Source organism: Eulemur rufifrons, chromosome 2 (assembly GCF_041146395.1).
Source record: "Eulemur rufifrons isolate Redbay chromosome 2, OSU_ERuf_1, whole genome shotgun sequence".
NCBI lineage: Eukaryota > Metazoa > Chordata > Mammalia > Primates > Lemuridae > Eulemur > Eulemur rufifrons.
The window spans coordinates 28701822-28716523 of record NC_090984.1 but is presented as its reverse complement, the minus strand read 5'-3'; the positions used below and the strand labels follow the sequence as shown (position 1 = coordinate 28716523).

Genomic DNA, 14702 nt, shown 5'->3' with positions numbered 1-14702 from the left:
GGTGCCCTTTGGTGGATTGAGAAGAGAGCAGCCTCGAAGGGTGTCCCCGACCTCGCCAGGCCCTGCCAGTGGCTGGAGCCTCCCTCGGCCCTCCTGCTGCTCTTTGCTCCTTCCGCAGAGAATTCAGTGATTCACTTCCTGCTGTCAACCTTGTTTAACGTCCCCCTCTATTGTTACGGAGCAGTTCATGCTGGGTGGTGTGGGGTGTTCCGAGAGTCAGAGGGAAGGGTGAGCCAGAACTGTTTACAGAGCCCAGGACAGGGCCCGGGCTTAACAGCTGGGCTCCCTTGAAAGACAGGCTGCAGCGGCACATGGCTCTGGCAGCTGGGCGTGGGGACAGTGGGAAATTCCAGACGCAGTTGCTCCTTCACAGAAACCATTCTATTCTTCCTGCTCTTAACCGGAGCCCCTGCCCTTTGTTGTGTTAACTTCTTTGTTCAGTTACACGAACAGCTGAGCTTTCCATTTTGGGACATAGTCTTGGGATTGTGGATTCCTGGAGTAGAAAAAAGAACACTGGAGTTCACACAGAGGGATCCTTGGGGAAATGCCACCCCCTCCTGGGCCCCAGTTTCTTCACGTGTTGGGGAAAAAGGGGTTGGTGCTGAAATGCCCCCCACCCCAGCTCCAAAGTCTTATGGTTCCTGAGAGGTCATTTGTGTCCCCTGCGGTAGCCACCCCCAGTCCGGAGCCAGCCACAGATGTGAGCATGTCTGTGACTTGCCTCATTCATCTGATGACCTCTGACTTTGGAGGTCAGTAATTTTACAGCCTCCCTCACCTCTCTAGTTTAAAGCAGCCTCCTCTCTTAGGAAGTTGTTTGATATTAATTTAGTTCCTTTCTATCACATGACAGCTGTGACTGCCACTGTTGATATTGCTATTGGATTTAGGGTATTAGGGGTTTGATTTTGGGTTTTCTGTTCGTTGCTCCCTCTGTAGTAGAGAAAGAAGGAATTTTTGTTGGTAGTCCATATGCTGATTATTTATTTGCTCTGCTGCTGTGATGATTCGTGTTTGTTTTCTCCAAGGCCCTAAGGTGCCTAAAGGCGGTGAAGGAATGGAAAGTGTAGGCACAGACGACTTATGCTGCTTCTCCCTGCAAATTAGTGTATCGCACAGGTGTGTGGAATGCTTCAAGGTGCTAGAAGGTGAGGAGACATCAGAGATCAGCTGAACGCATTATTTTTTAGATGAGATGGCCATACCTAGAGACTTCCCCATTATTCGTCAACACAGCCAGAGCGAGGACCACAATCACTCCAGCTCCCTGTTGAGTGGCCCAGGGCTCCGGCCCACTCCCTAGGGTGGCCCCAGATGTCTACATGCTTTTTCTTCTGTTAAATCCAATGCTGATAAAATCTCCATTTAACAAATATTTGTTGAACAGATTTATTACAAAGCCCTCTATCCAAAGTCTACCTACAACCTTAGCCACAGATGACTGTTCCTCCCTGGTATGGCAAGGGAAGCATTTTAGCTTTCTGTACTTCTCCACTGGCTGCTTTAGCCTAACTGGCACTTGTGGCTCTCATTCCCCCTGCTGTTTTTAATTGCACCCCTCGAGGCCAGCCGATTGCTTAAAGAACAGTTCTGACGCTAGGCTTTTGGCAGTAATGTGTGTCTGTGGTCCCTTTGCTGTGAGGCTTGCCTTCTTGATTGGGTTCACTAGGCTGGTGGGCAGCCTGAGGCTTCTGCTCGTTTGTTTCCTACATCTTCTGATAGACTGTGAAGTTTAGCTAGTTGTCTATGCACATTATAGTTATTCATTCCATTGTCATTACCTACTTTCTGAGCACATGTGACCTGCAAGCCCCATGCTCCATCCAGGGTGCAGGAAAAGATAAGTTGGGTTTCCTCGCTGCTTGGGCCAGTTAAGCATTTTGAGTTTCTGTACCTGTGAATTAGGCCTGGTACCTTTAGTCTGCTCTCAGGAGTGGGAGCAAGGTAGGGGGTGGGCAGGTGCTCTGCAAATCTCAGCCCCACTGGAAGAGATGGTAATGGGGAGAGAGTTGTATCTAGGACCCAGTGAGAGGGAGCCTCACCTGGAAGCCTTTCTGTGTTCCTGATTGTAGCTGCTTCAGGGATGCAGCTTTTAGCTCAGAGCCACTTAGTTGATGAGGCCAGCTTGAACAAGAAGGGCTATTGCAACCCTAATGTTGTAAGGGCTCGCCTGGCTTGTCTGAACCCTCCCTTCTTGCTTATTTGGAATTCCTGTCTTCCTGCCCATGGGGGCTCTTGGCTGTCTTAGGTGAAATTGCCCCCAATGAACCAGAACCTTTTGTTTAGGTACAATAGGAAGTCTGTACCCTTAGACAGAAAGGAATGCTAATTGGCTGCTTAACTGTCCTCAGGATACAGATGCCCAGAATATACAGGACACCCATTCTTTGTTACCGGTTCAGATGGAAACTGCTTATGTAAGCTGGTAAAGCTTTGGTCCAGAAAGAAGCAGGGTGTCAGTGGCATGTTAGCGATTGGTGTCCTGCAGATGCTGCGTTTGCTGCATGCCAAGGTAGTTCTTGAACTCCACGGTCCCTAAACTTTTTCAAGAAATGTCCTTTCCCACCCCTCCCTTACTTCCAGCACCCCCGTTCTTATCCCGAAGTGGCTGAACTGAAAAGTTTTGGGATCTTGAAGGCTTTGGGGCTTCTTTTAAAAATAGAGAACAGGCCGGGCGCGGTGGCTCACGCCTGTAATCCTAGCACTCTGGGAGGCCGAGGCGGGTGGATCGCTGGAGGTCAGGAGTTCGAGACCAGCCTGAGCAAGAGCGAGACCCCGTCTCTACTAAAAATAGAAAGAAACTATATGGACAACTAAAATATATATATACAAAAAATTAGCCGGGCATGGTGGCACATGTCTGTAGTCCCAGCCACTTGGGAGGGTGAGGCAGTCGGATCGCTTAAGCCCAGGAGTTTGAGGTTGCTGTGAGCTAGGCTGACGCCACGGCACTCACTCTAGCCTGGGCAACAGAGTGAGACTCTGTCTCAAAAAAAAAAAAAAAATAGAGAACAAGTTGCAAATGTGCTAAGACTGGGCTATGGGAAGGTTCCTTTCCCAGCCATACTGTGTAGCATTTGGTAGGGATTGTAAACAGGGGCTTGGGTGAGCACTTGTCCCTGTGCACTGCCTCTCGATGCGAATGCCACTGAGTCGCCCTGCTTATTACCCTTTGCATGCTCTTCAGCACATGTGACATTGTGTTATCTCTCTGGCCAGTGACTCATAATTAAGGAAGTCAAAACTGTGCAATTAACACAAAACCTCTTCATTTGCCCTCTTCACCTCTCCCCCCCCAGCTCCCCTAGTCACGAATGCCCGCATGACATTTTCTCTGAGCCTCTGGAAACTTTAAGATTTGTTTTGATAGAACAAAGCAGCCAGTTATCACCATTGCCTGGTTCCACTTGTTTTTACCCCAAAAGGCTGTGAGAATCTTCTCCAGGAAAAAAAAAAACAAGACGATGAAGAAGAAAGCAAATCCCACCCCCAAGCGTGCAGTCTGCCCACGGGAAGTGATTCACAGTGTTCCGATTCATGCCGACCTGTCGGTGGGAGGCGGGAGGCTGGGAACGGGGTCTGGGAAAAGAGGGCAGAGAGAGGATACTCAGACCTTAATGGTTTCTGCTTTGTGGAAGAAAGTGAAAAACAGAATGACTAAGAGTCCTGTAATAAGAATTGTTTGTTTTGTGAAGTGAGCTAATATTGAAGCTTGCTGGCAGATAAGACATGAGAAATTACAGTTGTCGGGGCGGTGGGGGTGACTTTTCCGTGCCCCGGCTGTTTTATTTTTAAGAGAGCAAAGATATTTCTCAGTCTTAAGACATGTGTTAGTGGAAGGTGTATTTCAGTTCCACCTTGCCGCCTCTAAGCCTGCTGTCTCTGCTTCAGAGAAGAGCATCCCAGATGAGATAATAATCTAACAATCTCTAATAGCTCTTTCTTCTTACTATTTTCCCTTCTTTTTACCTTTCCCTCCAATGTTAGGCTTTTGAGGCTGGTAAATATTTTCCCCTAAATACTCATTTTTGTTTCTCCAGATGGAGCATCATGCTGTCAAAGAAAGAAGGAATCATTTTTGTCCTCTGGGCTTCAGCCTGGCATTTTATTTTCCTCTCCCCCAAATTGACAATGCAAATTAATTTGATTCCCAAAAGCTGTTTGGAGACTGAGAGCCTCTAAGTGTGTTGGCCCCATGAACAGCCCGCTGCCAAGTGGGAGGCCTGCATCACCCAGGAGAATGGGAAGAGGTATCTGAACACACCTGGCTTGGTGACTCCATTCCAAACTCCCTGTATTGTATGAGGTCAGCTTTGGGGCTGGGGGTTGTAACCAAAGCTGGGGTGAAGTCTGCTTTTGCCTTATGCCCATCAGAACATTGCCAAGGGCTGTGAGTATCTTGAACATTCCATGAGTGATCTCTTAAAAAACAAATAAACCATCTTCAGGCTTAATTCCACTCTGAGGGAATGTTAACCCTCAGAGTTTTCTAGCATAGTGAAATGGCCATCCGGAATGTTCTGTGAAGCCTGGCAACTTTCTTCCAGTAACCAGAGACCAATCCAGATCTTTGTAGCATGTTCTATTTGTGTTTTGAAAGTTCTGTGATCCTGCCGACACTCCAGAAAAAGCACTCTTCATCAACCTGGTGCTTTGTGAAAACCAAAGCTATTACCTAGAAAGGTCTCAAGTGACACACCCTCCTTGTCCTCCTCCAAGACTTAACCACCTTCTCTGCATGAGGGAGGAGAGGGGACAAGGATGATTGTCTCGTCAGAGCCAAAGGAGCATCTGCTGGTTCAAGCACAGCATGTTTTGTCATTGTAGGGAGCTGGATTTGGAGTGTAACACCCAGGTGCAAGGCTAGGCACTGCTTCTTGCTGTTCCGAGTGACTTTGGGGGAGTCACCCAACATCAGATGAATTTTCGTCTGTAAAATGGGAGTGATGATACCTGCTGCAGGATCCCTGGATCCAGTGAGTTAGTGAGAAGCGCTAGGGAAACACCTGCTCTAAGGTATACCTTGCTTGTTTTCTCCCACCTGTGCCCATCCCAGAGCATTTTCTTAACCTAGGGGTTTTCAAGGGGAGGGAAGGGGGTGACTTTGCCCCCAAGAGGACATTTGGCAATGTCGAGTTGGCAATTTTGGCAATTCTCAGTTGTCACAACTAGGGTTGGGAGTGCTATGTCATCAAGGGGAAGGAGGCCAGGGATGCTGCTAAGCATCCTGCAATACACAGGGCAGCCTCTACCCCCCAACAGAGTCATCTGGCCTAAACATCAGTAGTGCCAACGTGGAGAAACTCTGGATCTTGCCTTACTCATAGCCCGATGTTGAAAAGTTCTTGGTGTCCATGTGCTTTACAGATGATTATAATCAAGCTGAGTTTTCTCCAGAAATCAGCCTCCTTCTTTTCCAGAAAGTGCACACTCTGCCCACCCCTGTCCCTTGGGAGGTGGGATGCCCCAAGGTCCAGATGATCTTTGAGTGTTTCCGGTGGGGTCCAGCCCTCCTGAGAGGGCAAGGCAGGGTATTTCCCAGCTTCCTTCTCCAGGGGTCTGCCCTGGAGGTTCCTGTGACCTCTGGGGCCCCTACTCAGGCTGCCCCATCTGCCTGGGGCACTTGTCGTGGACTTGAGCCCACGGCTCTGGAGAACTAGCAGGGGGAGAGGGGGGTCCTGCGTACAGTGGGGAGAAGCAAAGAGACCAGTTGCTGGTCTGGGGAGGATGGCACAGGGGCTTCAGCCTGGCATTTTATTTGGTTTTCCCCACAACTGGCAGCACCAAGCCTGAAGTACCTTCTTAACCTAGAGGTTTTCAAGGGGAGGGGAGGGAGTGAATTTGCCCCGCAGGGATATTGTTCATTTGCAAGTGCAGGTGGAAATTGAGTTGTTCTTGGTGGAGGTGGTTCAGTGAGTGGTATCAAGGGTAATGAAATTCTGTTTTCAGCTTCTCGTGGGCCAGTGGAAACTGGAACATTAAAAAATGAGCGCAGCACACGTACAGCACCTGCTGAGAACACTTAGGAAACTCGGATGGAGGTAGAGCTCGTGGTCACTGTGGTAGAACATACAGTGAAACCTTATCCAAAACCTGCCCACCCACAAAACCTCACCTCGGTGGATTTCTTCTTTGTGGCACCAAATGACAAGAACAGGCTAATGTTAGAAATGCAGTTTAAGTAAACAACAATAATAAAAAAAACTTTGAAAGTATCTGGGTATATAGTATATTTAGTGTACAGCCTGATTTCTTTGTAACTTTTTATTTTAATATAATTCCTAACTTTAGAAAGTTATTAATACAGTTATAGGACAAAGATTTCCATTATATATCCTTCACCCGGAGTCACCAGTTGTTTAGTTCCTTTAAAAAAAAATTATCATCCTAAAGAGTGAGATCTTTAGGCTTCAGGGAACTTAAGATACAATTCAACAAAGAAAAAATTATGTTTTATGGTTCTCTGCTTACCAAGGTGGGAAAGTGGACTCATGCATTTTACTGACATCGTCATCTGCGAGGCCTTGAGCGCCAGCCTGGTTGCAGGGGAAGAGCAATCAGGAGGCCTCCTCGGCTGCAGCAATTTGCTGGGTGACCTTGAACAAGGTACTTAATGCATCAGCATCTGTTTCCTCCACCACAAAATGAAGGTTTGGACTAGATGCTCTCAAGGTTCCTCAAGTACCAGCTGTCACAGTTCTTCAAAGTGGCTTTTCAGGTGGACATAGAGTTAGCCAGATGTCACTTTTGTTCTCTTAACACTGGGCCTCTGTGGTTTGTCATGTGTGGCCAAGAGACTCAGCCTATAACTCCCGGGAGAACTTCTGCCCAGAACAAAGGATGCTTTGGATTTGACTGTGTTTACCAAAGGGCATGGATGCTGGGTGAACCCCCAAATCAAATGTCCTCCTCGGCAGGCAGTGTTTTCAGGGCTTTCATATTTGCTCCTCTATTAAATAGTTGTCCTGGGGCTGTCCATTGCGTGGAAGAAATAAATGCATGTTCTAATACTTGCGTATTAAGAAGCAGCAGAGAGAAAGAGATCTCAAGGTGAACTGCTTGTAGCTCAAAGTCCAAATGGAATCCATGCAAAGGACCTTTTAAGCTGCCAGCAGAATTTTGTCTGCCTTCCTAGAAGTTCTGATGAATGATCACATAACCCAAAGTTGAAGTCACTCAAGCCTTGCTTTTGTTTTAAACCAGAAAAAAAAAGATATAAAAATAAGACCCACATATTATGCAAAACTCAAGAAAAGTAGAGTACAAAGATTTTATTGATGTGAATATATATACCACTCAGGCGCGAAAAAGAATGAAATCATGTCTTTGTAGCAACGTGGGTGAAATTGGAGGCCATTATCTTAAGTGTAATAACTCAGAAACATAAAATCAAATACCACATGCTCTCACTTTTAAGTGGGAGCTAAATAACATGTACACATGGTCATAGAGAGTAGAATGATAGATATTGGAGATGGGAGGGTGGGACGTTAGGGGGTGAGGGATGAAAAATTAGGGTACAAGGTACACTATTTGGGTAATGGATACACTATAAGCCCATACTTCACAACTATGCACTATATCCATGGAACAAAACTGTGCCCCATAAATCTATAAAAATTTAAAAAAAGATTTTACTGCAGTTGTGAACCTGGGGATAGTAGGCTGGCTTGATTGCTGTCAAAGGGAAAGAGGCAGGAGGGGAGAATATTAAACATTCAGGGCAGGTGGGCATATCAGCTGGAGCAGGTATGTTCTGGGAAGTCCGTGTCTGAATGTGGGTTCATGGCATTCATTGGCAACCCCAAGATCAGAAACAACTCTTCTTCCCTACACTGAAACACAGCAGGTGTTAAGGGAAAAATGTAAAAGCTACAGAATAAATGGAGGTGAAATGGATGCGAGAGGTTTGGTTTTTGAGTTATTAAGGTGCTACTTGGGCCACTTCAAAAAATTAACATTAGATAAATATTTGGGGTGAGTTCTCATTTTATGTAAATTGACCCTAAAAGCCTCTAGCTAGGTGGTTCTTTATAAACACAAAGTAAGTCCTCCCGAAATGGTTAATTTGAGTCTTATCCTCATATTATATTCAAGGTCAGGGAAGAGGGATATGCCCCATTTAGAGTTAGGGAAAAGAATCCGAGTCACACAGTCTGGCTTTACTTTACATTAACTCTGGGGCCTTAGGAAAGTTGGGAACCTCCCAGTGTTCTATTTCTCAATTAGTGTAGGAAGACAATGATACTTGAAGTTTGTTGGGAAGACTGGTGGTGGAGTCAGTGTATCGGTCAGCTAATGTTGCATAACAAACCGCTCCCAAAATTCAGCAGCTGAAAACATCTATTGTTTATGCTTACTCTTGCTTCTGTGGCTCCCCTGGGCCTGGCTCCTTGCTGCAGGGTTGGCTCAGGCCTGTTCCACGTGTGTTCATTTCTGGGCCCAGGCTATGGGGCAGTAGCTCCCTGGGGGGATCCCATGGTGATGACAGAGGTGCGGGAGGGCAGGCAGACACACACAGTGGCACTCTGTCCCTTCTGCTCACATTCCACTGACCAAAGCACGTCAGTAGCCTACGTCAAAGTCAAGGGACAAGAAAGTACACTACACCCATAGGAGGAGGAGCGACAGGGCCCCAGAGCAGAGGGCGTGGATGCAGAAAGGGGTGAGTAATTCAATCTACCACAGCCGTCACGTGGCCAGCACGGTGCCTGGCACACAGTGGTAGTAATTTCCACCGCTCTTGTTATTACTACCCAATGGGCAAGTCGAAAAAGAAAGCTTGTCTCTTACAGAGGCTAGAGATTTCAGTATTGAGAGAGAGAGAGAGAGTGTGTATTAAATAAAATAGGTTTCAGCTGAAACATGATAGTTTTAACAAATTTAGTTTTTGTCCACTTCTTTGGGCTGGGCAAGTGGCACAGTGCCTGGGCTGTGGTAGGTGTTCAGTAATTATTCGGTGATTGATAAGAGGTCAGTTTACCTGGTAGTGATGCAACATGGAATGACAGAAAAAGCACTGTTCATCCCACCCACCCCCATCCCCCACTTTTTAGCACTGGTCTGGGTTGGAACCCTGGCTGCACCTTTGACAAGTTGTGTGACCTTGGGCGAGCCCCTTGAGCTCTCTGAGGTAGGCGAGGGCAGGGTCTATGGGGGGGTTTCCCCTTTTGTATTCTCACGTAGCAGCGGCATGCCTGGCGTGTAGTTCGTGCTGAATAGATCTTGGCATGTTTCTGGAACTTACGTGGTCTGCTCCCAGCCTTCTCCCAAACCCCACATTGTCCCCGGCATGGCTCTGGGTGGCTGGTCGCTGGTCATGAGGATAGGAGTGGTGCCTGGCATGAGGTGGGCCCAGCACCGCCCTCTCCCCCTGGGGAGTGCCCTGGCAGGCGCTCCCCTCCCCGTCGGCGTTGGACTCTGGCATGTCCACGTCCTTGGCCGTGGCTCCCACCACCATTTTGGGATAGTTTACGGGTCCCAGTTGAAGCCAGTGGGAGGAAACCTAATTTCCTGCCAAAGGAAATTGTTCTCCTAGTGAAGAATATATTTAAGGATTAAAACCTTCTGTCAAAAGAGCTTGAAGGAGGAGGACTTTTGGGGGTCTCTAACCAGTAAGCCACTGGGTGTGGGACGAGATCTCAGTCATACACAGGGAGAGGGCCCAAAGGCGGGTTCCTGGGACTGTACTCTTGGCTCCAGCTACTGGTCTTGGGCTAGGAGGAAGGGCTGGGTCAGGGAGAAGAGTGGGTCATAAATAGACCTTTTTTTTTTTTTTTTTTTTTTTGCAACCAAGCATGTTTATGGTAACATCAGCTCGGAATTAAGGCTTATTTATTGGATTTATTTAATGGGCCCAGTGCCCTGTAAGGCTCGGGAGGGTGTGTTCTGGACACATCAGCTATATTAAATCCAGCAGCTGAAACTCCCAGTTCACTCTTATTATTTTGGTAAGCATTGGTGTGTGTTTTGAGTGGAACAGAGGGAGAAAGAAGGAATGACAACCAGGGCTCTGGGTAGCCCAGACTCTGAGCCAAAGGAAGTAGTTGTTGATGCATAAGAAGTGAAGGAGATGCTCTCCCTGTCCTGAGTTTGGGAATTGTATGGCCCAGAAGCAGAGGCATGGACCAGATGACTTCTAGAAAATACTGCCAAGCCATACTGGTGGTCGTGTGCTCGTGAGCTGGAGAGGGAGGCCATGCCTGTCTCCTTGCACCAGGGCCCAGCCTGCAGCCGCAGCCCTGGTGCAGACTGCTGTGTGATCCTGGGACGTGAGCTTCGCCTCTCACGTACGGTGGGGTACAGTGGGAGGGCACCATTACCTGATGGGCCTTATTACCCACACAGCATCATCGTGGGGATGTTCTGAGCTAAGGGGCACAGAAGCCTTGTGAAGATTAAAAACACCAGGCAGACGTGAGGCCTCAGTGTGACCCTCCTGACTTCTGCACCCAGCTGGCTGAGGCAGGGAAAGGGACTAGTGTCTACTGTGTACCTTACTTTGCCAGGCACTGTCATAGTAATGAGGCAGTGATAGTTATATGACAATAATTGCTGCCACTTACTGTGTTGTCACTATGTGCTAAGGGTTTTCTGCGCAGAGTATCATTCAGTCCTCCCAATAATCCAGTGAAGGATTATGTGTCCTTATATTTCAGATGAAAAACATTAAGACAAAGACATCAAGTGATTTGCTCATGTTTATCCAGTTAGCAAGCACTGAGTCAGTATTTAAAGCCAGGTTTATCCAAGGCCAAAGCCCTTGCCTTTTTAAAAAATTGTAGTATAATTTGCAAATAATAAACTATACATATTAAAATGTACAATATGACAAATGTTGACATATTTATATACCCATAAAACCACCACTGCAATCAGGACAATAAACATAACCTTTATCCTCCAAAAGTTTCCTCATGTCTCATGATAATCTCTCCCTCCCCAGGCAATGACTGAGCTGCTTTCTGTCACTATAGATTAGTTTGCATTTTTACTTGAAATTACCCTATAATTTTACATAAACAGAATCATGTGTGGGTTCTTTCACTCAGCATAATTATTTTTAGATTCACTCATAGTGTTAATTATATCAATAGTTCATCCTTGTTTACTGCTGAGTAGTATTTCTTTGTATGGGCATATTATTTTAGTTTATTTAGTTTATCCATTCATCTGTTGATACACATAGGGTAATTTTTAGTTTTGGGCTATTACATTCATGCACACGTCTTTGGACATCTGCTTTTATTTCTCTTGGGTAAATACTTAGAAGTGGAATGGGTGGATCATATGGTAGGCTTATGTTCTTAACTTTTAAAGAAACTTCCAAATGTTTGAGGGACGGATGTCCTAATTACCCAGATTTGATCATTATGCATTGTATGCTTGTACCAAAATATCACATGTACCCCATAAATATGTACAACTATTATGTATCTTTGAAAATTACAAATAAAAAATTCAAAAAAGGAATTTCCAAACTTTTCTAAATTAGTTGTATCATTTTACATTCGCACCAGCAATCCATGAGAATTCCAGTTGCTCTACATCCTTGCCAACATGTGACAGTCTTTTTAATTTTAACCTAGTCCTATCTCCTTGTAGTTTTAATTTGCATTTCCCTAATGACTAATGATGTTAAACATATTTTCATATGCTTACCTGCCATCTTTATGTCTTTTGCGTAGTGTCTATTCCAATCATTTATCTCTTTTTTAAAGAATTGGATTGTCTATTAACATTGAGTTTTCAGAGTTCTTTATATATTTTGGAAGCAGGTCCATTATCATATTTATGCTTTGCTAATATTTTCTGTGAGGTTGTGGCTTGGCTTTTTATTCTCTTGACAGTGTCTTTCAATGATCAGAAGCTTAAATGTTGATACAATCTGATTTGTCTATTTTTTTTTATGGAATGTGTTTGGTGTAGTATCTGTCACATATGAATCATTGTCTCTCCCAAGGTCACAGAAGTTTTCTGCTATGTTTTCTTGTAGAATTTTTATAGTTTTATGTTTTACATTCTAAAACACGTTAATTTTTATTTTAGGGTGCAATGTATAGGTTGAAGTTCATTTTTCTTACATATGGATATCCAGTTTGTTCTAGCGCCGTATGTTGAAAAGAGTCTCTTTTTTACACTAAATTGTCTTTGAACCTCTGTTGAAATCAGTTATCCATGTGTATGTAACTATTTCTGGACTCTATTAGATTTCACTGATGTTTTGATCAGTCTTCATGCCATTACCATACTGCCTCCATTACTGTAGCAGGATGCTTTTAAAAGTTTAGCACATTGACTGCCACAGTAGAAAAAATTTTTTTCCTTGGCACCACATTCTCTTTATGAAAGAGAATAAAAACTTGGAAAACAAAATGATCCTTTCTAATTTAATGGAAAATTTATTATTATTATTATTTTTTTTATCATTTTCTGTGTGTGAGTTATATGCAACTTAGAAAATAGTTTTCTTGGCTCCCAAGGTGAAGAGACATGTGAGTTACATACGATTCATGAGGCCCCAGGATCAAAATTCGCGTGAGTTAAATACAACTCACATGGTAGTTATGTTAATTATTATCAAAATAATTCATATTATTCTTTTTAAAGCAAGAGGCCCACCACCTTCCATCACCCAGGCGGGGCTGCCGGCCCGAGCTTTTCTCCACCGCCTGTTCCTGCAGAGGCAGCTGCGATGTCCAGCTGGCCCTTTGTTGGGGTTTCTGTCAAACACTGAAGAGCAAACGTGGCCACTTCCCTAATCTGTGGGCACGCGGTGGCTTTGCAAGAGGACGAGAACGGCTGAATAGTTCTCTGTCACCACTTCCCACTCTCCCTTTCTCTCCTGCTCAGCCCCACGGCTCACTTTGCTTGTCCAGGGCGGGGCCTGGGGCGGGGCTGACACGGTGCAGAACAGTAAGCTCAGTTGTTGGTGCTTCACAAAACACTCAGATGGATACCAGAGCTTCGTGAGGTCCCCGTTTTACAGATGAGGCAACTGAGCATCCCAGAGACCTCACAACTGCATCTCATAGCTGGGAGAGTAAAACCACTTCTCGCCCCCGGTCTCGTGACTGTGCCTCTGCCGGTCTTCCTTCTGTACCTCAGGGACGAGTCTCAGGATGTCCTCGCATGTTCTGCCCGGTAATTACTGTTTTTCGGCTGCAGGGGTTCCTTGGAATGGCGCCCCTTGGGAGGAAGGTAATTACATCCTTCCAGATGCCCTTAGTCAGCAGTTCTGGGTCAGTTCCTGTGACCAAGCCCAGCTCTGACCTTTGTCTGTCCTTCCCTAGTCCCAGGCCAGTGGCGTGGAGAGTCGAATTGGATCCCTCCGTTTCTCTCTCTCTGGTACATCTGGCGAGCCCCTCCCCCAGAGTGCCCACAGATTCTGTTTATTCAAACAAATGGTGCCCTCGGTCACAGTGGGCAGAGAGGAGAGCTTGCAAATATCTCTCCTAATAGAAGAACCATGCCACTGGCTGGTGGGGGTCCTAGGATGGGCCTCCTTGCGGAAGGAGCGGTGCCACCTCCTAACAGGGAACCTTCTGGGACACCACAGCCATCTCATCTGCTCCCTGCTCCCCAGCCCACTGCCCCGGTCTGCTGGTCACACGCAGCCAGCGTTGTCACCGGGCCTGTCTCTCTCACAGACGTGCACAGCCCACTTAAACATCTCAGAGGCTGCTACTTGCTTTTAGAAAAAAGACAGAACCCTTTCTTGTGGCCACCAGGGCCCTGCAGAGTCAGCCCCGCCTGCCTCCCCAGCCTCATCTTGCACCCACCCTCTTGCACTCTCACGCTCTCCTTTCCAATCACTCTGGCCTTCGTTCTGCTCCTCCTGCCGCGCCATGTTTTCCACGCTGCATGGGGCCTTTGCACATGCTCTTTCCTCTACTGGAAATGCCCTTCTTCGTACCCCTTTGCCTGGTTAGTCCTTCAGGTCAGCCACCATCTCCTCAGGAGGCCTTGTCTAAGCCTTCGGCAAAGGGAGGTAGCATGATCATAGACTCCCGTAGGGTTCTCCGTACCCAGTACACTGTCATAGTCCGTGACTGTAGCTTCCTGTGATTATTGGCTTAATGTGGGTCCTGTCCATGGGACTGGGAGTTTCATGGGAGCAGGGACCACTCTGCTGGTCTGTTCTCACTGTGAGGTCTCTTTCCTCATCACTGTGTCCTTTGTGCCACACACAGTTAAGTGCTCATAAAATATGTACTAAATAAGGGATTGCATGTAAAAGAAGCCTCCTCACCTGGCTAATACCAGACACCGTCTGAAATCTCATGTCCCTTTGGAAACCTTCTGGCTCTACCTTTGCTCTAAGCTGACAACGCTTTTGCGGCTCCTGAGCTCCCCAGCTGTCACCGTGCAGCTCACCTGGAGATTTCATAGAGAGAGATTCTGATTTAGCAGGTGGGTGGCGGCTCTGAGAGTCCAAATGTGCAGTGTGCTTCCCTGGGCCATAGCTGCTGGTCAGGGACCACACCTGGCCTGGCCTGAGAGGCGGGAGCACCAGCTCACAGCGGCTCAGCCAGCTCCCCGCAGAAGATACCGTCTGCGCTGGGTCAGGCATTAGCCATTTGTAGGTGTGTGTCCCAGCCAGGCTGGGGACGTGGCAGGCAAAGCCTGGTGTGGAGGCCGAGGCTCTGCTCTCTCCTGCCTCGTGTGCATCCTGTGGGCCTTAACTCCAAAGTCTCAGG

General features: G+C 46.7%; 1 protein-coding gene across 3 annotated transcripts in view; it reads left to right on the top strand.

Moving 5' to 3' along the window:
- SMAD3 (SMAD family member 3) overlaps positions 1–14702 on the top strand; it is a 114128-nt gene that overhangs the window by 71916 nt on the left and 27510 nt on the right. The window lies entirely within an intron of this gene.